This window comes from Stenella coeruleoalba, assembly GCF_951394435.1.
Source record: "Stenella coeruleoalba genome assembly, chromosome: 7".
Taxonomy (NCBI): Eukaryota; Metazoa; Chordata; class Mammalia; order Artiodactyla; family Delphinidae; genus Stenella; species Stenella coeruleoalba.
In genome coordinates, this window is record NC_137153.1 from 103,789,205 (window position 1) to 103,813,615 (window position 24,411).

The 24,411-nt window shown below is 44.5% G+C and overlaps 1 long non-coding RNA gene across 8 annotated transcripts in view; it reads left to right on the forward strand.

Annotated features, from left to right (window-relative positions):
* The window catches only part of LOC307188624, a 301,789-nt gene that overhangs the window by 122,535 nt on the left and 154,843 nt on the right, over window positions 1-24,411 (forward strand). For 7 of the 8 annotated variants that reach the window (XR_013829019.1, XR_013829020.1, XR_013829021.1 and 4 more), the window contains one exon: window positions 22,786-22,880. This is a non-coding gene — a long non-coding RNA (uncharacterized lncRNA). Of the gene's footprint in view, window positions 1-21,259; window positions 22,226-22,785; window positions 22,881-24,411 lie in introns of those variants that run through there. The other variant, XR_013829026.1, reaches the window with a different exon arrangement.

A 24,411-nucleotide genomic window follows, 5' to 3' on the forward strand; every position in this document is an offset into this window, starting at 1 on the left:
TTCATTTACAGAAGGAAGTTAGGAAAGTCCCTGGAGGAGGAGAAAATAAATTCATCAATTCAGTGGGAGGGGCCAATGAAAATATACCTGCTCCCTGAACTGGAGGCCTGCCAGTGTGCCAGTCTGGGGAGTGTGCTTCTTCCGGAAGTGAAAGTGAGTATGGGTGGTGTGGCTTGCAGACTGGGAGATGGAAACCACGTTTGCATCACCAGTTTGCTAAGTGCCGCCAAGCCCTCTGTCTTTTTGAGTCTCCTAGGAGCTCGTTCCCATTGCACAGATGGGACTACTGACGTTCTGGAAGGAGAAGGCACTTGCCCTAGGTCAGCCAGGGATTAAGACGGAGGAGCCAGGAAGAGGATCTAGTTTTTCCAAATCATGGTTTAAGGTTCTTGCCTCTACTACACGGTTGCCTGTGAAAGGAAAGCGTATTTCTAGCTTGTGTTGACCAATTGCCTGAGGAAAGAGTATGAGGTCGTAGAGGTGACTGTCCATAAGGGGAGGACATTGACTTCTACTCTCTGATGAGTCCAAAGTTGACTGAGCTTACAGTTGGGTGTGTACGGGGGCCACAACATGTAACAAAGGCTAAGACTGATTAAACGCTGGCTTTGGGCCAGTCACTCTTCTGAGTGAGTTAAATGTATCCATGAAATTATTCCACCCTGAGATAATCTTTTGACATAGAAATGTTGTTATTTCCACCTGACAGATAAGGAAACTGGAGCGTAGAGAGTACGCAGTAAAGCCAGGCTCGGAACTGGGGCAAGCTGGTCCTAGAGCATCCTGCTGATTACGCTATACTGTATGTGATGCTATACAGCGCACCTGCACAGACACCCGTACCCACTCTACCTGGAGTAGGTCATATCCTGCTGATTACGCTATACTGTATGTGATGCTATACAGCGCACCTGCACACACACCCATACCCACTCTACCCGGAGTAGGCCATCCCTTCCAGTTAGGGGTTGGGAGGCTTCCTAGAGAAAGAGGTGTATTGGAACAAGGTCTGGAAACTTAGGGACGGTGATAGTGGACAAGAATAGAGGGCCCTGCAAAAAGATGGGTTACAGAAAGAGGAAAGCTTAAGGATGTCCTGTGGCATTTGGTAGAAACCAGTCTGACTAGTGCCTCCATTCAGTGGCTGTATCTGCTTATATCATAGCCTAAACCCTTCAGGCTACTTGGAAAAGCCTTTCATGACCTGCCCACCATCATCCCTTCTCGGCATCCAGCTCTTCTCTTACTACGTTCTAAGCTGCAGTTTCTCCAGATGCACTGTGGACTAGCTGCACTGTTATATCTGCTGTTCCCTCCACTGGGAAATCTTCCATTCCTTTCCTTTCATATCACCAAGCTCCCATATTTTTTTCAACTTCATGTAGAAAACTTTCCTGCATCTCCCTGCCTCCAAGATGGGGTGAGATGCTCATCTATGTTCTTACAGCTTCCCATTCTTCCTCTGTGATTGACTACTTCATACTAGACTGTGATTGATTGTTTTTCATCACCCTGATTAAGGTAGCAAATCTAAGAGGGCAGTCACAAGCCTTCCCTGTAGCTTCTAACATAGTAACTGTCACACAGAAGACTCTTAACCAACATCTATTGAAATAAGCATCTAACATATTTTCAAAGAATTCCAGCAAAGGATGATTTTTTTTGTGTTCCGTGGTTACCCATTCTTGGTTTAACAAATCAAATAAGAAACTTTTCCTTGAAACTAACCTAACTCTTTGCTGTTGTAACTTTTAAACACAAAATCACACTTAACATCAAATCATCTTGAAGGGATTTACAGGTGTGTTCTTACCCTTGTATTTCTTTTTTAGAAAGTTGCTGTGCTTGATCAAACCAGGGTCTTAAACGTGGTAAATGTATGGGTTCAAATGAAGAGATGTGTATTCTCATCCATAATGCAAGAAGGCCTTAAAAGATGGTGAATACTAAAAACACCAGACTGGGGATTTGGATACCTGGGTTTTAGTCCCTTTACTGTGTGACCTTGAGAACTCTAGCAGGCTCTCCTCATTCTAATGTATCTAGCTATCTGCAAAAGAGTTTGTGCCTGGGGAACTTCTGTGGGAAGAGGATAAGAGTTTTAGGGCATGGACCTACAGACCTTTATTTGAGATAACTGTAGAGGTAGATTTACATATAGTTGTAAGAAAAAATAGAGAGAGATTCTGTATACCCTTTACTCTGCTTTCCCCAAAGACAACATCTTGCATAACTATAATATTGATATAATACCACAACCAGGAAGTTGACACTGATATTCAGATTCTATCAGCTTTATATGCGCGTTTTTGTGTATATGTATTTAGTCCTGTGATGTTTATCACATGTATAGAATCCTGTGACCAACGCCACAGTCAAGATACAGAAAATCTCCATCAGAAAGATCCCTCGCGCTGCATTTTATGGTCACAGCCGCTATCCTCCCCCTCTTCCTCCCTTAATTCCGGGCAACTACAAATCTACTTTACAGCTTGGAGTTACCTTATTTGCCAATGTAATATAAATGAATCATGTGGTCTGTGTCTTTTGGGGACTGGCTTTTTTTTCCCCACTCAGCATCACTTCCTTGAGGTCTATCCAAGTTATTGTATGATTAATACATCATATCTTTTAATTGCTGAATGGTGTTCCATGGTATGGATGGACCACAGTTTGTTTAACTAGTTACCCACTAATAAACATTTGGGTTATTCCCAGTTTAGAGTTATTATGAATAAAGCTGCTATGAATACTGCTGTACAGGTTCTTGTGTGAACACGTTTTTATTTCTCTAGTGTAAATGCCCAAGAGTGAAATTGCTGGGTCATACAGCTGGCGCATATTTAGTTTGTAGGTAACTGCCAGACTCTTTTCCAGAGTGGTTGTATCATTTTATTTCCCACCAGCAATGTGTGAAAGAACCAACATCCTCTCAGCATTCTCTCTCTAGAATTTGGGGTTACTACTCTTTTTTTTTTTTTTTTGCGGTACACAGGCCTCTCACCATTGTGGTCTCTCCCGTTGCGGAGCACAGGCTCAGCGGCCATGGCTCACGGGCCCAGCCGCTCCGCGGCACGTGGGATCTTCCTGGACTGGGGCACGAACCCGCGTCCCCTGCATCGGCAGGCGGACTCCCAATCACTGTGCCGCCAGGGAAGCCCCTACTACTCTTTTTTATTTTAGCTATTTTGTTAAGTGTAGAGTGATATCTCACTGTGGTTTTAATTTGCATTTCCCTAATGGCTAACAACATTGAACATCTTTTCATGCACTCATTTGCCATCTGTATAACCTTTTTGGTGATACAGACATCTATTTTGGCTGCTACAAGGTACTTCTCCCTTCCTTCTTGATTCTCAGTGGATTCTAAGGCAGAGGTAAATAGCTTACAAATAAATAATGAGCTATTGTACTTGAGCGCTTACTATGGGGTACAATATAGTGTTCTAGGTGATGGGGTAAAGCAGTGATGAAAACGGATAAAAATCCCTGGTTTCATGAAGCTCATATTCTAGTGGGCGGAGATGGCCAGTAGACAGCAAAAATAAGTTACATTTATAGTATAGTAGATGACCTTAGTGCTTTAGAAAAAAATTAAAAAACAGAAAAGAGAGCCAGGGAGTTACCTTAGTTGCAGTTTAAAATAGGGTGGTCAGAAGAGGCAACCTTTCCTGAGAGTGGACATTTGAGTGAAGACCTGGAGTGAGGGGAAGCTCTGTGGGTGTCTGGTAGAAGATTTCTCCTGGCCTTGAAGCAGGTGTGTTCAAGGAGCATCAAGGTGGCCAGGATGGCTGGAGCAGTGTTGGAGGAGGGTGACCACACAGGACTTCTGGGGTGAGAGTTGGGTAGGACTTGGCTTCTCCTTCAGTGAGTTGGGGAGGCTTTGGAAGGTGTGGTGCAGAAGGGTGGCAGGTTCCGATTTCAGCTTCAAAAGGATGATCCTGTTTGCTCTGTTGAGAGTGGCCTGAAGACAGGAGGGTGGCATCAGGGAGACCACGTTGGAAACTACTGCAGTTTCCTAGGTGAGGAATGATGGTGGATTGGATAGGGTGGTGGCAGGGAGGATCGCAAGAAATGGCAGATTCAGAATATATTTTGTAGTAGAGCAGATATAATTTCTTATTGAGCTGAATGTGAATGAGCGGGAAAGATAAGAGAGAAGTCTGAGTCCAAGTTCTTGGTTGGAACATCAGAAGGATGGAGATGCCTTTCATGGAGACAAGGAAGACTGGGGGAGGGAGTTCAAGATCTCGGATCAAGATGTGCATCCTTGGGGCTTCCCTGGTGGCGCAGTGGTTGAGAGTCCGCCTGCCGATGCAGGGGACACGGGTTCATGCCCCGGTCCGGGAGGATCCCACATGCCGCGGAGCGGCTGGGCCCGTGAGCCATGGCCGCTGAGCCTGCGCATCTGGAGCCTGTGCTCCGCAACGGGAGAGGCCACAACAGTGAGAGGCCCGTGTACCGCAAAAAAAAAAAAAGAATGTGCATCCTTTAAGGTGATTTAGACACCAAGTGGAGAGGACATGATGAGGAGGCAGTTGGATGACTGGGGTCCTGGGGAGAGGCTTGGGTGGAGATATTAAATTTTGGGTCACTTCTGAGGCAGTACCTATCACATAGTTAGTGATTTAAAATGGAGGCTTCTTTTGTAATCACAGGTCCTCATGTCCTTAATGCAAAATCCTCGGGACCAGGTTTTAGAAAAGCATTAAATTGAATATGAAATTGCCAATATCTGACTATTCTTGATGTACAATAATAATAATTTTATTATTTCACTGTACTATTTCACTGTAATAGTGCATTCCAAATGCCTTATATTATGCAACACTCCCAGTGCGGTCTGGAAAAGTACTCTATAGTCAAGCATGGAGGTATTTCTGAAAGTCCAACGTACTCATACTGAGTGGGATTTATCTACACACACACACTCACCCTTTCAGGTCAGCTTTGCTGCCAAAGGCATCATAACAGTGTTTTACATTTGTGTCTCACATTTTTAGATTTTGGATTGTGAACGTGTATTATTATCGTTGTTGTTGTTATTATTTTACCAGTCTGTGTGGCATCCACAGAGTTGAATGAGTGGAAGCTGCTGAGGGGCATATTTCAGCTCCATTTTAAGCCTGTGTCAGTACTCTTCAATGATAAATCGTGGTGCTTCCAAAGGTGGGAGCTCTCTGTCTTATCAGTAAATACAAGACCTGAATAACCACTTATTGGGGGATATTTTAGGAGAAATTCAATCATTCGAGAGATGATTGGAGTTGATGTCTTTTACAGTTCTTGATCTCACTGAGACAGGATGACTAAATCCTTTCTACTCTTCAGGCCTCATTCTCTGCATCTGTAAAATGGGGACAGGGAGTTGAACTTTGTGAATGCTGAGGTGCTTTTGGCATTAACGTTTTCAGGGTCTCTCTGATTCTCTGTATCTTCTCACTGGTTTCCCCCCCCACACCATCTCTACACATCCTTGTCTGCTAAGTAACCCTTGTCCATACTGTACCATGGCAATTTCCCCATGATGTGCAATGAGGGATTAGCATGGGCAGCTGGGAAAGGGAGGCCGAGGTTCCCCTGTTACTTCCCAAATTGGGAAAAAGTCATTTTTCAGGAATTACTTCTTGACCTCTAAGTGTGTTTTGACTTGTGCAGCATCCGCAGTCTTCCTGGGAGATCGCTAATCCAGGGCACAGCTTCATCTTCCTGGAATGGTGTTCTTGTTGCAGGGCCTCCCCTTTCCAGTTCTGTTGGGAAATGAGTTATTTGATGAAATAATTTTTCTTTTTTTAAAAAAAATATTTATTTATTTATTTATATTGAAGTAGAGTCGATGTACCATATTATATAAGTTACAGTGTACAATATAGTGATTCACAATTTTTAAAGGTTTATAGTCATTATAGAATGTTGGCTATCTTCCCTGTGTTGTACAGTGTATCTTTGTAGTTTATTTTATACATAGTTTGTAGCTTTTAATTTCCCATCCCTACATTGCTCCTCCCCTTTTCCCTTTCCCTGCTGGTAGCCACGAGTTTGTTCTCTCTATCTGTGAGTCTGTTTCTTTTCTGTTATGTTCACTAGTTTGTTGTATTTTTAAGATCCACATATAAGTGATACCACGCAGTACTTGTCTTTCTGTCTTACTTATTTCACTTAGTATAATACCCTCCAAGCCCATCCATGTTGTTACAAGTGGCAAAATTTCATTCTTTAAAATTTTTTTTGGCTGAGTACTATTCCATTGTGTGTGTGTGTGTGTGTGTGTGTATGTGTGTGTGTGTGTGTGTGTGTGTGTGTATATATATGTGTATATATATATATATATATATATATATATATATATATACACCACATCTTCTTTATCCATTCATCTGTTGATGTACTCTTTGGTTGCTTTCATATCTTGGCAATTGTAAATAATGCTGCTCTGAACATTGGGGTGTGTGTATCTTTTCAAATTAGTGTTTTTGTTTTTTTCAGATATATACCCAGGAGTATGTATCACATGGGTCATATGGTAGTTGTATTTTTAGGTTTTTGCGAGCCCTCCATACTGTTTTCCACAGTGGCTGTACCAATTTACATTCCACCAACGCTGTACGAGGGCTCCCTTTTCTCTAAATCCTCGCCAACATTTGTTATTTGTGTTCTTTTTGATGATAGCCTTTATGACAGGTGTGAGGTGATATCTCATTGTGGTTTTGATGTGCATTTTCCTGATGATTAGTGATGTTGAACATCTTTTCATGTGCCTGTTGGCCATCTGCATGTCCTCTTTGGAGAAATGTCTATTCAGGTCTTCTGCCCATTTAAAAAAATATATTTAATTAATTAATTAATTTTCTTGTCTGTGTTGGGTCTTAGTTGCAGCACGTGGGCTCTTTCTTTGCAGCACATGGGCTTCTCTCTAGTTGTGGCGTGCGAGTTTTCTCTCTCTCATTGAGGCGCATGAGCTCAGTAGTCATGGCTTGTGGCCTTAGTTGCCCCACAGCATGTGGGATCTTAGTTCTAAGATCAGGGATCGAACCCGTGTCCCCTGCCTTGGAAGGCGGATTCTTTACCACTGGACCACCAGGGAAGTCCCTTCCGCCCATTTTAATTTTTTTTTTTTAATTTTTTTTTAATTTTTAACTTTTTTTTTTGTGGTACACGGGCCTCTCACTGCTGTGGCCTCTTCCGTTAAGGAGCACAGGCTCCGGACGCTCAGGCCCAGCGGGCATGGCTCACGGGCCCAGCCGCTCTGCGGCACGTGGGATCCTCCTGGTCCAGGGCACGAACCCGTGTCCCCTGCATCGGCAGGCGGACTCTCAACCACTGCGCCACCAGGGAAGCCCCTGGCCCATTTTTAAATTGGGTTGTTTGTTTTTTTTGATGTTGAGTTGTATGAGCTATTTATATATTTTGGATGTTAACCGTTTATTGGTCATATCATTTGCAGATATTTTCTCCCATTCAGTAGACTGTCTTTCATTTAGTCAATGGTTTCCTTTGCTGTGCAAAAGATTTAAGTCTAATTAGGTCCCATTTGTTTATTTTTGCTTTTATTGTCTTTGCTTTAGGAGACAGATCCAAAAAAATACTGATACTATTTTATGTCACAGAGTGTTCTGCCTGTGTTTTCCTCTAGGAGTTGTATGGTTTCCAGTCTTACATTTACACCTTTATGCCCTTTAGACTTATCAAAATTCTCAAGCAGGTTAGAGCCAACTGGTCCACTCCTAGGCACCTGCTCGAGAGAAACTCTTGCACACATTCAACAGGAGGTACGTACAATGACCTTTGTCATAACAGTCACCACGGTAGAAAAAACCTGGGTGTCACCAGGAAAAGTGGTGAATAAAGTATGGCAAAGCCACCCAGTGGGGCATTATACAGCCTTCCAAATGGAGGAACAACGCAACATGCCTCAATACGGATGAATCTTAGCAAAATGATATAAAGTGAAAGGTTATATACAGCAAGGTTATATAAAGAGGTTATATCCAGCAAGATTATATAAAGTTAAAAACAATGCATGTGCCTGTACACACACAGAAATACATACGATACAACTGATTAAAAAGGAGAATAAAGCAATGATGAACACAGGACCCAGGATGATGGATACCTGAGCTGGGGCAGTTAATGGGTGGCTGCAAGAGGTTTCCTGTAGTGTCATATGATCCCCTCAAGGTCCTGGCTTTCATTTTACATCATTGGTTAATTGGTACTTACAACGTTATAACTAATTAATTAATTACAAGGAAGTCCAAGCATGGACCATGATGTGTGTGACATGATCCAGGGATTATGACAGTTCCAATTCTGTCTTTTTGAGATCCAAAAATAGACAAGAAATAAGAATCAGTGGGTGCTGCGTCTGGTCCTAATAGACTTTCCAACGAATCACGTGGATGGGTGTTAGTACATAGATTTCAGGGTATCTGTTCTGGCCTCACAGAGGAACGTTTTTATTTCTTCTTAGTTCTTGATTCTGGTCCAGCAGCTGATGTTGCTAGATAAATGAAGTCTTGTTGAACCTGGTCCCATTGTTAAGTCTTTCCTTAAATCAGCATTCCTTTAAAAGGGCCAGGAGTTATGATTGTGTATTTGTTGACCACTTGATTATGGTAAGAAAATGGTGGAGAGCTGTCTCTGGACAGATGACATGTTCTGGTTGGGAGGAGAGTGCTTGGGTGAAGAGAGGGTTGGAGCAAATTTGGAGCAGGCAAGATGGATACTGAGTTGTCTTGGCCAAACAACTAGACTCTTCCCTTGAACTCTTGCTTCCTTCTCTGGCTTTTATAGTATTCAATCAATAATGTTGCTAAGTTGTGAGGCCTGGCTGTGGCTGTGGGCATTCTCTGATTCCTCGGATACCTACTCTGTGGCCCAAACTCAACCAGAAACTGGATACACAGATGTGACCCATATCTGAGGCTGAACACCATTATTATTTTGCCCTTGTCTTATTCTCTCTCAACACGGACAGCATTGGCTCTTAGTGCAGCATTGCATCAAGTGGATCTTGCAATAGAGGAGCAGAGGGCTCAGCTATGCAGCTGCATTCACAGTGGTAGCCCCAGGCAAAGTTAGAGCTCCCTCCTCTCAGTATGTCTAGCCCACACCTCAGTTACTGAAGTCTTACCACACTGCATTGTCATGGTGCATTTACACAGCTCTCCCGCCCACTAGCCTGTGAACGGCTTAAGGGTAGAGACTATGCGTTTTTCCTTGCCAAGTCTCCCAAGTTCAGGACAGAGTGTAGGTGCTACATGAATGTTGAGGGAGCATCATGCATTTCACCTTGCCATCAGCGCCCAGTGACTGGGACCTCAAAGTGCAGACAGATTGTCACTGGAGGAGTCCAGGGAAGCTCAGAGATAAGTGGGGGGTGGTTTGGTTTGGCCTTTGAAGTGGATTTCATGGATGGAGATGGAAGGGGAAAATGGGGAGGAGTGGTGGTGATCGTGGGGTGGGGATATTCAAAGTAAATAACAACTGGAACTGCGTGCCTGCTGATCCATCATATTTGGTGGCAAATATCAATAATATTGCTGTCCCGGGGTCTACCAGCTGCAGGTCAGCCAGGGAGACGAGGAGGGGCCTGGGGTTTGGGTGGTGAAGAGGTAGAACAGGAATAAATGTTTCCCCATCAGCATCTTTGTTCCAGCTCTGCATCAGGAACTTCCTATACATGATCTTATTTGATTCTCACACAACTTTGGCAGGTAGGCACTATGACTCCAATTTTTAAAAGTAGGAAAGAGACAGTAGAGGGGTGATGCAGCTTGCTCAGAATTACCCCAAAAGTGAGTAGTAAAGCTGGAGTTGAAGTTGAACCCACACCCCCAAGTTCCTAGCGTGTGCTCTGCTCCCTCTGCCATCCTGTCACACTGCCACGTGTGGAGGGTGTGGCCAGTGGAGGTCAGGGTGAGCACCAAGGCATGAGGCAGGAGCCATTAGACACATCCAGAGGACTGCGTGGAGGAGGGGCAGGAGTGAGGCTGCAGCAGAGGGCTGGGCCGCTCCTGAGGCCGGGGTGGGTGTCCGTGCTCAGGGACATTCTATGTATAGTCTGTAAACCTTCGCCCTTCATCCCCGAAAAAGTCCGCAGTGGCCACACCCTTGTCATGGGCTTTCTGGGGAATGTTTCTGGAACTGGACAGAGAGCTTGGGCAGGGAAGGAGGGCAAGGCACTGCCCTGGAACCAGGGCCAGAGATGATTCTGGAATTTAGAAGGGAGAGGTTGAGCACAGGTTTTCAGCCTTTGGGGCTGGAGATGAGTAATGTCTGGTTGGGGGAGGAGCTACAATCTAGGGATGAAAAGGAAGTGAAAAAAGAGAATCAGAGGCAGAAGATGTGACTGAACAAGTAAATGGTTTTAGTTCCAGTTCTGGTGGGAGAGAAGCCCAAGGACTAATTTCAAGGGGTCGTCAGAAAACGTCTGAGTGGTATATTGATGGAGACAGTGTATGTGGGGGAGAGATAGAGTGAAGATTGGGAGAGAGGAGAAAAGATTCACAGGAATAGAGAGACAGACTGAGGTGGAGGCAGAAACATACAAAGGTAAAAGGAAAACACAAAGACACAGAGACAACACCCTGGAGATCCAGATGCACATAGAAACCAGGGCAGTGAGAGAGAGAGAATCAGAGAAGCAGAGAGATAGGGACAGAGACAAAGAGAGAAAGGGGAAGCTACCCAATGGATAGCTGTGTTTAATGGAAAAAAACATATAAACTTCTTGAGAAGGACTGCATCCTGGCCCTTTGGGCTTCCTGGGAGGAAGGGTTCTTTGGCTTACCTGAGGTGCTGGATAGTCCTAAGTCTCTGTGCTTTCCTCACTGACAGGTGGAAATGCTGGGGTAAAAGGCCACCTACAATATAGACTTCCCCTGTAACCACAGCATCCCAGTCCCGGAAGAGGCCTCAGTGCTGTCTCCTATCGTCCCATCTCACATCTCTGCTTACAGCCCTCCAGTGAACTGCAAAGACCAACCACTTAGTACTAACTCTCAGAATATTATTCTTTAGGCTGAGCCACCTCCCCGCGACTTTCAGTTTGGGAGCATCACGTGAGCAAATCTGGTGCTGCTTTTCCACTTGGCTCTTCAGGTTGTTGATGACAATGACTGTGTTCCCACATGGTCTCTCTTCTTCAGGACCATGATCTTTGGTTCCTTCACTGGTGTTACCGGTCAGGACAGGCTAAGTTATGCTGTAGTAACAAACAATCCCAAGATCTCCGGCGTTCTCAGGAACAAATAGTTATTTCTTATAGTAAAGAAAAAATAATCTTCTAACTGTTAAAGAAAAAAAAAATTATTCATGACCCTTGTTAAAGAATAGTAAGGAGACTTTATTCAAGGAGGGTGGTGGTATTTCGATGGATGTAGGGGCCACCACAACAAAGCCTTGCAGAGACTGGACCCAACTCCAAATATAGCATATGGGCAAGTGGGAATTTATAGCCAAGGAGCAGGGTGGGGATCAGTGGATGGAAAGTTGCTAAGGAGAAATATCAGGAGTAAGGGAGATTCTGGCTGACAGGACCTAACAGGATTCTCACTGAAGGCGGGCCAGGGTGACCACACCGTCACCTGGGTGGGGGGTGGAGGATGAAGACCTGAATAAATATTGAGAGCCATCAGATATGCAGGATGGAGGATTCTGGCTAAACTGACTTGGCAGGATTCTTGCTAAAACTGGACAATGCAAAGATGAGCACTGAAGCTCGAAAGTCAGAGTCTACTTGGGAAGACAGTTCCCTAGAGCCTGAACAGAGTTGGCCGAGGAGAGAATCTTTGTCATTTGCTCACGCTCTATGTTCACTGTGGGCCAGAACAACGGCTCCAATTCATATTCATTCCAGGACCCAGGCTGGTCAAGCAGCCTCTCTCTGAGCTCCTGGGAGTCCACCTAGGAGAGGAGGCTGGGCGCACAGGACAGCGGAGCATGCGCGTTGCCTTCCGTCCGCGATGTGACGCAGCACGCGGACGCCCTCCGGGTCGTCCCCGGCCCCAAGCCAGGCGCTGCCGTGTGCCGACCGCCAGAGGAAGCGCACCTTTAATCTGATCGTTCTACCTAAGTTCTACTGGGCTTTACCATTCAGTGCCTTTTAAAAATCTCATCACTTGGGGTCTAGAAGCAATTGGCTCTTCTGTAGCTCCAAGATGGAAAAGGGCATCTTATCTTCTTTGGGCTTTGAATGAATGAGAAATAAACCTTTATTGTTTTAATCCACTGAAATTTTAGGATTTATCTGTTTTGACAGCTACTGTTAATTATTTTAATGCAGAAATTGGTAAGAAGTGGAGTGCTCCATAACAAAAACGTAAAATATATGGTATCTTAGTGATCGGGGACAGGTAATGGGGAAGTGAATTGGAGACTGGAAAGATGGAGGTAAGAGTATTCAGTGACAAGGTATTTGTAACGTTGTTGCTTGTGGTGACTTGAAAATGCAGAGCTTGCACTTACTGTACTTGTCATTCCAGGGAAGGTGTAGGAAAATAGAATGATGGTAGCGTGGCTGCATTTGGCAAGGTATTTATAAGTATGAGATGAGCTCAGAAAATTCTAAGGTGGATTGCAAGCAGAAATTAAGGAGAGAGAGTCCAGAAATGTGAGGCCTTGAGGGTGGAATAGCATACTGCTTTAGACATCACACAGTAAGAGATGGGATTCAATAAGGATTTAAATGGCAAAGGCCCAGCAAAACCTGTCAGTTGGAAAAATGATGCAGGGCATAGATCAAGTGAAAAGAGCAGACTTCTCATTGATTTTTCCGTATAGTCTCAAGATAGCTGCCATTGGCTTAAGAGAGAGAGAAGCAAGGCATGAGAAAGCAAGGAAAAGGACAGATTTGAGAACTATATCTTAAAAAGAACTTTGGTTGTGGTCAGTGGAAATAGATCAGAAACCTATTACATTACTGGGTGAAATGCAATGCCAAAGAAACCGTGAGCCTGGTCTAGAAAATCTTTGAGGCTTAAAACAACCCTTGGGATGCCAACCTTCCACGAACAGAAAGTTGACTAAGAAAAAGATACAACACCCAGGAGGGCATAAATCCCTAATACTTACTTCATAAGTGTCTAAGGCAGGTCATGGCTCCTAAAAGGGGGACCCTGGGGTCATGAGAACAGTGGATAAGCATTGGTTGCTCTGAGAGGAAATTTATTCCCCCTTACCCAGAGCAGGAGGCTTCCTGAAGTCTGCCCAGCAGGATTTCAGAACTGCTCCGGATCTGTGACTCTTGTATGTTTCCCATTCTTTCCAAGCAGGTATGTTTTTTTAAAAAAAATTTATTTTACTTTATTTTATTTTTTATTGGAGTATAGTTGCTTTACAATGGTGTGTTAGTTTCTGCTGTACAGTGAAGTGAATCAGCTATGTGTATACATATATCCCCTCCCTCTTGGACCTCCCTCCCACCCCACCCCCATCCCACCCATCTAAGTGGTCACAGAGCACCGAGCTGAGCTCCCTGTGCTCTATAGCAGGTATGTTGATTGTGATTATCCTGCCCCTTTTAGCCCATTGTATTTTGGATAAGTGGTGTGTATGTTGGGGGAGAGGGATGGCTGGGAGAGAGGGATATATAATTTGTCCTTTTAGATCTTACGTGTAAGGTAGTGATTCTAAACTGGGCAACATTTGGCAGTACCTGGGCATTGTTGATTGTCACACTGGGGGAGGGATGCTACTGGCATTTCTTTAATAGAGGCCAGGGATGCTGCTAAACATCCTACAATGCACAGGACAGGCCCCCCCCCCCAAACAAAGAATTGTCCAGTCTGAAATGTCAATATTGGGTCTAGGGAATACACTTTGGTCTAGGGAATAAAAGTTGTAGCATCCTGACCTAATAGCAAGATTAGTGAGCTTCACCTGCAAATAAGAAAGCCTGAAGTGGAGTTGGTGCACATTCCTTCCTTCAACACTTAACTGAGTGCCTGCAAAGTTGGGGTGGGGTGGGGAATTGTCAGGTATTAGTGCTAGTTGCTGCAGTAGACAACCTCCCTGAGTCTTAGTGTCTTAAACAATAAAAGTGTGTTTTTCGCATCATGTCAAGGAAAACCTGTTTTCCTCCCGAACAACTAATATGTTTCTTTCTTAGGGGCATTGTGAGCCCAGTAATAGATTGATTTTCCTCCTTGAGTTGGCTACAAGGAAGCTCATCATAACAGCTGTTCATTGCTGTTTACTCACGTTCCCTGGCTCATCTTCCGATTTGACACTCATTTGCCCATGACTTCGATTTTTTTCCATCCCCGCCCCCTAACATTGCATGTACTTTTGTTTGTTGCCTCAAAATACCAAAATACCTTTGGGGATGAGGTGAGCTATAGGGTAAATGAGTGACTCAAAAGCATTCTTGCTGGAAGATGGCTGCTGTTAAAGGGAAATTAGGGAAAGAGTAAGTATCCCTTTCCTTCTTTAAAAAGGAAAGTGGAGCTTTGGGCCCTAGCTTGAAAATTTTCAGAATTGAAACTGTTGTTTGGGCTTGGGATCTGCAAATAGCTTTTGTTTTTCATTCTGCGGTTTTACTTACCCCTTTTGAGTTGCTGTTTTAACAATCCAGACTCCCATTTGCTTCAGCTGGCAGAGGGAGACAAGGAAACCTTTTCTCCAAAGTCTTTTGGGGAATCACTGCATGCAAATGTCTTTGTCTCAGAAGGAAGCTGTCCTGAGGTTAAGTCTCTGTCCGCTCCTGAGAAAGCAGCATTCAGAGTTGGTGTTTTTCCTTTTGCTTTTCTGTTTCCAAATATGAAACAGTCAAGGAGTCAGGAGACCAGTCACAAACTCGCCGTTTCTGATCTCTGAAAAAAAAGTGGGCTGAGAACCCACCCAGCTTCACAGTTCTCGTCTGTGTACCAAAAGAGTAGGCTAATCAGTGAAATGTGCTTTCTGATGACTTTGGCTGAGTGGAATTTTAGTGACACCCAAACCGTGTGTTCAGAAGAAGCTAGCTCTGCTCCCTGTAAGCATGGAAAAAATGTTGGGTTTGGAGGCCCAGGCCAGGGTCTCTCTGGTGAGCTTTGAGAAGTGGGTCAGCGTGAACCTAGGGGCCCCACCGCCTGGCTTCCAGTCCCTCCTGCATCTCTCAGTTGTGTAATCTTGGGCAAACCACGTTGCCTCCTTAAGCCCCAGTGTCTTCATTAGCCACAGTGGGATGACAACAATAGAACCACGTGTCATAAAAAGTAAATGGCATATTACTCATAAAGTGCTGGGCACATTATGCAACATGTATTCGTGATTGCTTTTCTTAATTGGGTAGGACACTGCTGGATTGGAGTGTGGCCACCAGAAGGACTGAGTCAGGATGGCCTCACCCTGGGCCCCTTGGGCCTTCCTTTCCCCTCTTCAAAGAGGTCGGAAAAGAAGTGCCCCAAATGGGGAGCAGGAAGGGCATAGAAACATCCTCATGGAAAGCTTCCAGAAGTCCAGCTCTTAATCTGCAGAATCCTCTTCCTCTCCATGTAATCCCTCCTTGGGACATGAGTTGCTTTCCCTTTTCTCTTTTTGTGCAATGAATAGGTTAAATTAGATCATCTCTAATCTAACGTATTTCATTTCACCCCAGTTTAGATATTTTGCATTAAATTAAAGCAGGATTTCTCAACCTTGACGTTATTGACATTACTGGGCAGATAATTCTTTGTTGTCCTGTGTACTGTAGAACGTTTAGCAGCAGCGCTGGCCTCCACCTGCAAATGCCAGTAACATCTCTCCCCCAAGTTGTGACAACCAAAAATGCCCCCAGACATTGCCAAACGTCCTGAGGGGTAGGGGCAGCACAATTGTCCTAGTTGTACACCACTGACTTAAGAGTACTTAAATGTAATAATGCTGGTCACCTTTATCGAGTACTTCTTTATGCTCGCCACAGTGCTGAGATTTCCATGCTGGAATCTTATCCAATCCTCACAATATCTTGTGAAGTAGGTATTGATAGCTTCTGCTTAGCAAATGAGGGTGTTGAGCTACTAATAAATGATAAAACTGGGATTTGAACCCATGTTTTCCCAACATCAGCACCTGTAATGCTTCACCACTTTAAATGTTTAGAAACACAGGGGCAGTCTTTTGAAAAGTACGGCAATAGGGTTTATTTAGTAAGAACACAGAATTTGGAAACAGACAGACCTCATTTAGAATATCAGCTCCAAGCTGATGAGCTCATCATCATCTCCTCAGTGAGCTCCATTTCTTCCATTGTTAAATCGAGGGTAATACCAGCCTCGTAGGTTGCTGGAGGAGAGAGACACCTGGCACTCCAGGTCCTTCTCCAGCTAAATGATACGCTCGACAGTGATGGAGAACACTGCTGACATTTCTTTCATTCCTTCCCTGCAGCCCTGGGTGTGCTGTCAGCAGTCCTGGGGTGGATGAAAACCTCATGCCATAGTGTATCACCTCATTACTGGTCCCACCCTCATTTGGGTGTCTACACCTTTCTTCTGAGCTCCAGACCAACGTAGACAGTGGTCTTCAGAAAATCTATACTCAGTACAACCAGAACTGAAATAGTCATGCTGTCCCTAATCTACTTCTCCATTGTGTCCCCTTCCTCAGTGACCCCAGTCACCTAAGAGAGGACTCTGGGAGTCATTCTTGACTTCTCCCAGCTCCTCACTCCCCGTAGCCAAGCAGTAACCAGGTACTGTCCATCGCACCTGCTGAGACCTGCCTGCATTTATCTGCATCTCTCATCCTCTCTGCCTCTGCCTATGCCCCTCGCAACCCCCTTCTCCCGCCCCGCCAGCCAAGTCACCATACCTTGCACCAGGGTGCTGACAGTGCTTTCAAGCCAGTCTCGCTTCCTCCACACTTGCCCTCACAATCCATCCCCAAAATGTGGCCAGAATAATCCTTCTCAGTTGTGCTTGTGCGTCTGACCAAGTCTCTCCCTCCTTATTCTCAGGATAAAGCCCAGTTCCGTAACTGGCACTGAAGCGCTTCTCATTCTGGTTCCATCTTCTCTTCATCCTCACCTTTGGCCTCTCTCTCCATCTTTTTCTCAGTTTCAGCCATGTGGAGCCACTCATAATTTCTCAAAGGGGCCATGCTCTCCCTTCTCTTTAGCCATCTGTATATGTTTTCGCCTAGTAGAGAACACTTCCCTGCCCCTTTTGCTCTGGCCTAGATAACTCCACCCAGCTTCAGCTTAGAGCTCACTTCGCCTTGGGAGCCTTCTCTGATTCCCTAAACGTGGTCAAGCACTTCCTTGGACTTCCCCACTAAGGCAGTTACTGTACTGTGCTGTCACCACCTGTGGACAGGTCTGTCTCCCCCACTAGACTGCAGTTTTTCTGGGCGGCCAGTGTGCCTTTTTCTGTAATCCCCAGTATCCAGCACAGGCCTTGTTATAATAAATGTTTGTAGCACAAATGAATGGTACTCAGTGTTGCATAAGTTAAAGAGTGGCTGTCAGAGGAGGGAGGAAACCAAGGCAGTGAGTTAACAGAAACTGGTCCTGAAACTAGCTCAGAGACCCCTCTTTCCATCTTGAAATCTCCAGGAATTCAACAGGAAGATTATCCTATTTGGTGGAAATGTGACTCAGGTACCTTTATCTTTGACATTAAGATAGATAAGAAACCATCTTCGTACCTGACAAGGAACTTGTGTTCCTTTTTGTGGTATAAATGTCAGATGGAGAGGGTCAAAGAACCAGGAGCGATATGACCTAGGATTCACTTTCAGCTTAGCTGTCAGAGAATTTATGAATGTGTCTTTCGGATGCTGTAACTTGAAAACCTAGATGAGCTTCTGGTATGCTTTAGAGCAGGATTTATCAACATTATGGTGACAAAATTGGCCCTGGTTGAGAATCATGGGAACTAGAGGAATTAGAACGGGAGTCCATCTGAAGGAGGCAAAGGAGCACTGGATGAGAGTTGCGTTTAAAGTTCATTGCCAACTTTGCCATTTACAGAAGATGTTTCTCATAAATTCTATACGAATCCAAAAGTAGGATGTTTGACTTTGAGGAAATCAGCTTGATCTCTGTGGATTATAGCCTCCTCATCTGAAGTAATAGAATAATGCAAGTTCAGAATGTTTTGAATCCTTCCAATTTCAGTTTTGGACTTAGGGGTGATCAGGGAGGTGGAATGAGCTCAGAACTGGGAATGAGGACCTATGGCCTGGCAGCTCCAATCAGCCGATGAGATTTAGGCCTCTGCTTGCTCAATATGGCCTGTTTCCACAGGCCAACTCGGCTCTCTTCCTAGAGCTTCTCAAGATCTCTCCCAGGAAGCACTGTCTCACTCAGTCATTTTTGGCTGTTCTCCCTCCCCAACAGCTAAGACTGCCAGAGCTGGAGAGTGCTTAGGAACGTTTGGTCTGAGCCCTTTGTTAGAGAGGGGGAATCTGAGACTCAGAAGAGGGATGAGACTTAGCTGAGGTCACACAGTGAGTTCGAGTAAAGGCCTCTTACTGACTAAGTTTCGTTCTTTCTTTTTTTTTTTTTTTTTTTTTAATTAAACTGCTTTGTTAAGGTATGATGACATGTAAAAAGGTGTACATATTTAGTGTATATAACTCAGTGGGTTTGGGGATAAAGTATACACCTGTGAAACCATCACCACCCTCAAGGTCATAGGCAGATCCATCACCTTCCAAAGTTTACTCCTGCCCCCTTTATTATTATTATTAAATTTTTTGGTGGTAAGAACACTTAACTAAGATCCATACTCTTGGCAGATTTTAAGTATACAATACAGCATTGTTAGCCATAGGTGCTCTGCTCTAGAACTAGTAGAGCTCTAAAACTTACTTGTCAGTGTCAGTTATGACCCAAGTTTCCTTCTCCCGCTCTGTGCTAACTCTGGGAGCTTACCCGTGTCTGTTCAACTCTTGGTGGAAGTCTTTATTTCATTGAAACTTAACATGTCTTTGGTTTTATGCTTCCTATATCCTGATTTCTGCTTGGTGATAGCCATCTAATGCAAACATAGGACCATAACGCTTTAGCAAGAAATAATGTGTTTACCTCCAGCAGAAACATTTGGCTTTTAATTGAGCTTTGAAATGAAAGCTCAAATTTGAGCTAATGAAATGAAACTAATAGTAGGAATTTGAGGCACTGGGCTAGGTTTAGAAAGACTTTTGGAACAGCTAGATCCTTTTGGGAAATTCCCCATCTTTGGAGGTCATGTAGTCTACCCTTTCATATAGAGCTGCACACTGGGGTTGTTTCCCATCATGTGATTTAGAGGAAAGAACCTGGACTGTGGACATAGGTTCAGATTCCAGCTCCACCTCTTCATAGCTGTGTGAATTTATCACAAGGATAACACCAGTTTTGAATGGCACGTGTGGGCTGGTCACGTTACATTTATTATTATTATTATTATTATTTTTTTTTTTTGCAATACATGGGCCTTTCACTGTTGTGGCCTCTCCCGTTGTGGAGCACAGGCTCCGGATGCGCAGGCTCAGCGGCCATGGCTCACGGGCCCAGCTGCTCCGCGGCATGTGGGATCCTCCCAGACCAGGGCACAAACCCGTGTCCCCTGCATCGGCACGTGGACTCTCAACCACTGCGCCACCAGGGAAGCCCCTACATATATTATTTTATTAATTCTTATGACAGCTGTGGGCAGAAGGGTTCAGAGTTTATGGGTGAGAAAACTGAGTCTCAGATGGTTTAAGATACAAAGGTACATTGACTAACAAAGTTAGAAGTGGTGGTGTGAGGAGTTTAACCCAGGGCAATCCGGGTCCAAATTATAAATGACCAAACTGAGATTAAAAACAAATGATTAGGCATAACATAACTTCCTGGAACTTTAGTTTCTTAATATGCTAAATTGCATTGATAATGTCTCCTTAGAAGTATTGCTGGCAGGATTAAATAAAATAATGCCTGTATAGCACCTGGTACCCACTGAGTGCTTGATAGATGGTTAGTCTTCTCTTTAGCTCATGTTAGTTTAATGTCAGTTATGATTTATGAAGTGCTAACTTGGCGTGGGCAAAGTGCTAAGTAAGTTTACAGACGTAATTTCACTAAATTTTGCAAAAGTTATGTGAAGGAGGTTACTATCATTTCCCCCTATTCCCACTGAACGAATTGAGGCACAGAGACATGAAGGAAACTGCAGAGTCAACCAGTGAGGAAATGGCAGAGTCAAGATTCGCATTCAGGCCTGGCTGACTCCAAAGCAGTGCTCTTGCCCCCTTGGCTATGCTCACCCCTCTAACTGCTCAAAGCCACACCTGAGCTTCAGAAAATCTCAGATGCCCCAAGCTGTCCCCTTGGCATGCTTTTCACCTTGTGAGACTAAAATAAATGCAAATTTCATCTTAATTAGTAGATCTCTTACTGTTGGTGCCTTGAGGACCATCTGAGCTCTATTTTTTTTTTTTTTTTGCGGTAGGCGGGCCTCTCACTGTTGTGGCCTCTCCCGTTGCGGAGCACAGGCTCCGGACGCGCAGGCTCAGCGGCCACGGCTCACGAGCCCAGCCGCTCCGCGGCATGTGGGATCTTCCCGGACCGGGTCACGAACCCGCGTCCCCTGCATTGGCAGGCGGACTCTCAACCACTGCGCCACCAGGGAAGCCCTGAGCTCTATTAAGCCTTGAGGATACTGGAGTCAATTCTTGCTTTATCTTCGGTGAATGTCTAATTCGGACTCATATCCATCCCTCTTCCATCCTGCCCAATATGGCCTCAGGGACTTCAGACTAATCTTCAGCCAAATTGCAGTGAGATCTAATTAAAACCGTTCATGGTCTGCACCCAGCTCACCCAGCCAGCCTCATTTCCCAACATACTCTCTCCTCCTGGAGCCCCCTTGCGAATCCTAGCTTCCTCTGAGCCCTTTAACCTGTCAGATCCCTGTTCCTCTGCTCGGAACAAACCTGTCTTCATTTGCTTCAAACTTCTTCTCTCCAAACCCATGCCTGCAAGTGTGAAAAAGTTGGGTAGGGTCAGAGTCACATTTTTTTTCAGACCAAAATGATGAGACTGGAAGCCAATTTTCTCTTCATTCTTTATCTGTAAGAGCTCACTATGGTGCCAAAACCTGTAGGCCCTAATAAGTGCCTGGTGATAAAAGAGGAAACTTCACAGGGCACACAAGCAAGGTGTGGAGGCAGACAGACCTGGGTGTGAATCCCAGCACTTCTTATCTCTCTGGTCTGAAACAAGTTATACTGAACCTCTCTGTGCCTCAGTTTCCTTACCAGTAAAGTAGGGACAGCAATGTGGTTGTTGTTAAGATCCAAAAAGGCCACATCTGTCATCTGTAAAAGCACTTGACACTGCTGTATTTGATCGGAGCAGATGTTTGCTAAATCATAGTGGGACCATGAGTTGCTCTTCTCTGATCTGACCTCACGGCATTTTCTCTATATCTCTTCCAGCCACTGAACACTTTCCACCTTGGTTGTGGTAAACTGGATGTGTACAGATGTTCTCCTGCTACTCTGAGCTCCTTGAAGAGAGGCCTCATAGCAGACTCGATTTTGACTTCCTGGTCCACCAGGGCCATGCCTTATATAGAAGTGGTTAATAAATAGTTCATTAAGAAACAGAATAGATGAAAGAGAAATTTGCTCCAAAGAGGAATTTGTGATAATCACCTTCTGAAGGTTGGGATCAAGTCTACCTTGGTCCACAGCTGTGTCCTCATCACTTGGCACAGGGACAGGTGATAGCCAGAGTTTAACAAACGCCTACTGAATAAATGAATATGGGGTCCAGGAATATTTAACTTATCAGAGTCCATGGAGCTCACTTGGACTGATGCCTACCTAGCCTCAGAAGGAGAAGCTGAGGCCCAGGGAAGGGGAAGGACTGCCCAGTTTCACACAGGGACTCAGCAGCAGGTAGTTTAGAATACCTGGCATATAAGATTTTCTATAACCTGGTACAGCCATAGCTCTTGGTTGACAAAGACTGACTCTGTGTGGCCAGTCAGAACTGAATCTAGCTTAATTCTCGTGCGCTTCAGTGATTGGCAGGAGCTGAATAAACCAGAGGATAAAGGGGACCAAAGCATTCGAGGGGTTCTTTTTGGGCTGAGATTCAGTGCATTCCTAAATCAAACTGAGTCTTGGTTATTTTTTCGTTGTGTGCCTTGACTTTTACCATGTGGAGTTCTACAACCAGATTCTGCCTCTTTTTTTTTTCCCCCAAGTTGTGCTAAACCATCTAGTTATGCTAGTTAGGCACATTCTCCTTGGGAACCAGAGTCTTGCCTTACAAAGCATCAAGGTATGTTGTGTGGCCCAACACAATAGTTAGTTAGAGTCAAATTCTGTTTTGGTTTTCTAATTCTGAACTCACTTTGTTTCCTTTTCTTCATGGCTTTTCTGAAAAATAAGTCTTTCCTGTGATTCAGATGGGTCCATAAAGAATTACATAAGAAACTAGAATGTAAGCTTCATGAGGGCAGAAACTTTGTTTTGTTGCTACTGTGTCCCCAGTACCTAGAATAGTGGCCCTAATGTTGGTGGGAGTTGAAAGAAAGAAAGGAAGGAAGGAAGAAATGAATGAATGAATGAATGAGTGAATGAATCCGCCGTTCCTTGAGCATGCAGAAGAGCCTTAAAGACTGGTGCTGAGGGATCCTGAAGACATCGGTACTTTTGCTTATAGCTAATTGTGCGGCATTGGGCAAGCGTCCTCACGTCTCTGGATTGCTGATTGGTCTGTAAAGTGAAGTGGGTGGGATGAGTGGATATGAAGAGGATTGAGTTCAGTAATGGATATGAAAGTATTTGGGAAAAATACTTTGCTTTCATCATTTTCCTTTCTTTAAACTTTCTCTATAGGAGACTCTCCAGATATGTTTATTTTTGGACTCTTGTGGACAACCAGCTGTGCACCAGGGTGGATTGTGAAGACGTTGCTGGATGGTTTATGGCAGGTGTGTTATAATCAGATCAAGTATGTGTAAGTGGCAAAGACTGAGGTATTTTCTGGAAGTTTGTACTGGGGGTAGTGTTGTGTGCCTCCCTGATGGGTTATGCTCAGAGCTGCATCCAGAAACCATCGAGGAAGCTGGAGAGGCAGAGAGAGCAGCACAGAAGTTCGGTGAGCTGCTTTGGAAAAGCATATCAGTAAAAGTTAAAGTTGAAACTTCGGGTTGTTCAGGTCAGATTTGTATCCACAAAAGGGTGGGAGAAAAAATGAGGAAAGGTGAATAATATAGGGCTGAGAGACCGAGAGAAAGCAAGTGAGGAAATGAGGTTATCAAGAGTTGATTCACACTTGACCTCTTCTAGTTGTATGACCTTGGACAAGCCATTTTGAGAAGAGCCAAGTGTTGTTTCAGGCCCTCTGGGGGGTAGAGATGAGTATAACTCAGTCTCAGCCCTCACAGCCCCCGGAGATGCAGGCAGGCAAGGCAAAGATGAGTGATGACTGCAGAGCTAAAGGATGTATAAGATTCTGTGGGAATAGAAAAACGGGAGGGAATTAAACCTTCTTAAGTGGTTCTGGGAAGGTATTAAAGAGGAGGTGGTGTTTGAGATAAGCATTACGGGAAGAAGAGACCTTTACCAGGTGGAGTAGGAGTGATGATGGGCCAGGTGGCACTGTTCTCAAAGGAGAGAATTACTTGCATAAAGCTGGAGGCAGGAGGTAGCATGGTGTCTTTGGGCAATCGATTGCGATTGGGTACAGCTCCATCATAGGTAATACGGAGAAGAAAGCAGGGAAGAAGGGAGGGCACAGATCATAAAGATCCAGTGAAACCAGGCTCACTGGGACTTTTGTACCTGTAGACAGTGATAAGCTATGGAAAAATTGTAGGCAGAAGAGGAACACGGTCACATTTACATTTCAAAACGATCATTCCACTGCTGTGTGGAGGATGAGGTGGAATGAGAGAGGCTGGCAGGAGGGCCACCAGTGCCTGTGGCACTTGTCCAGGTGAGAGATGATTAAGGCAGCAGCCAGGGATATGGGATGGGGGCCTCAGATTCCCCATATATAAAGTCAAATAAAGTTAAATACTTTTGAACCCAAGTTTCTATGGTAGCCTCAAAGACAAAAATAAAGTGTTGGAGGTTGGAGATACCTGGGAAATGAGTGTCCTCAGGAGGAATATCATTTTGTAGACTCCATAATTCCATTGGCTGAGTGTATTGGGGGGAGGGAGTGCTCCAGTTTTCATAACAGCCCTGCTAAAGGGTGGGGAAACCATGCTGTGAAACTCGAAGAATGGGAGCTGAGGCTGGGTATATTTGAACGATTGTAGGAGAGTCTAAGTTTGGAAGAATCTTGAGAAGACAACTTGTTGAGTGCTCTCAACCTCTCTACGACATGATTACTAAAGACATTGCCCAACCTCTTCTTGGTCCTTCCTGTAATGAGAAGATATTCACCTCCTGAACTGCCTGTTCCATTGCTGAAAAGTCTCAACACTGAACATCAACCCATCTATCCCATTTCTA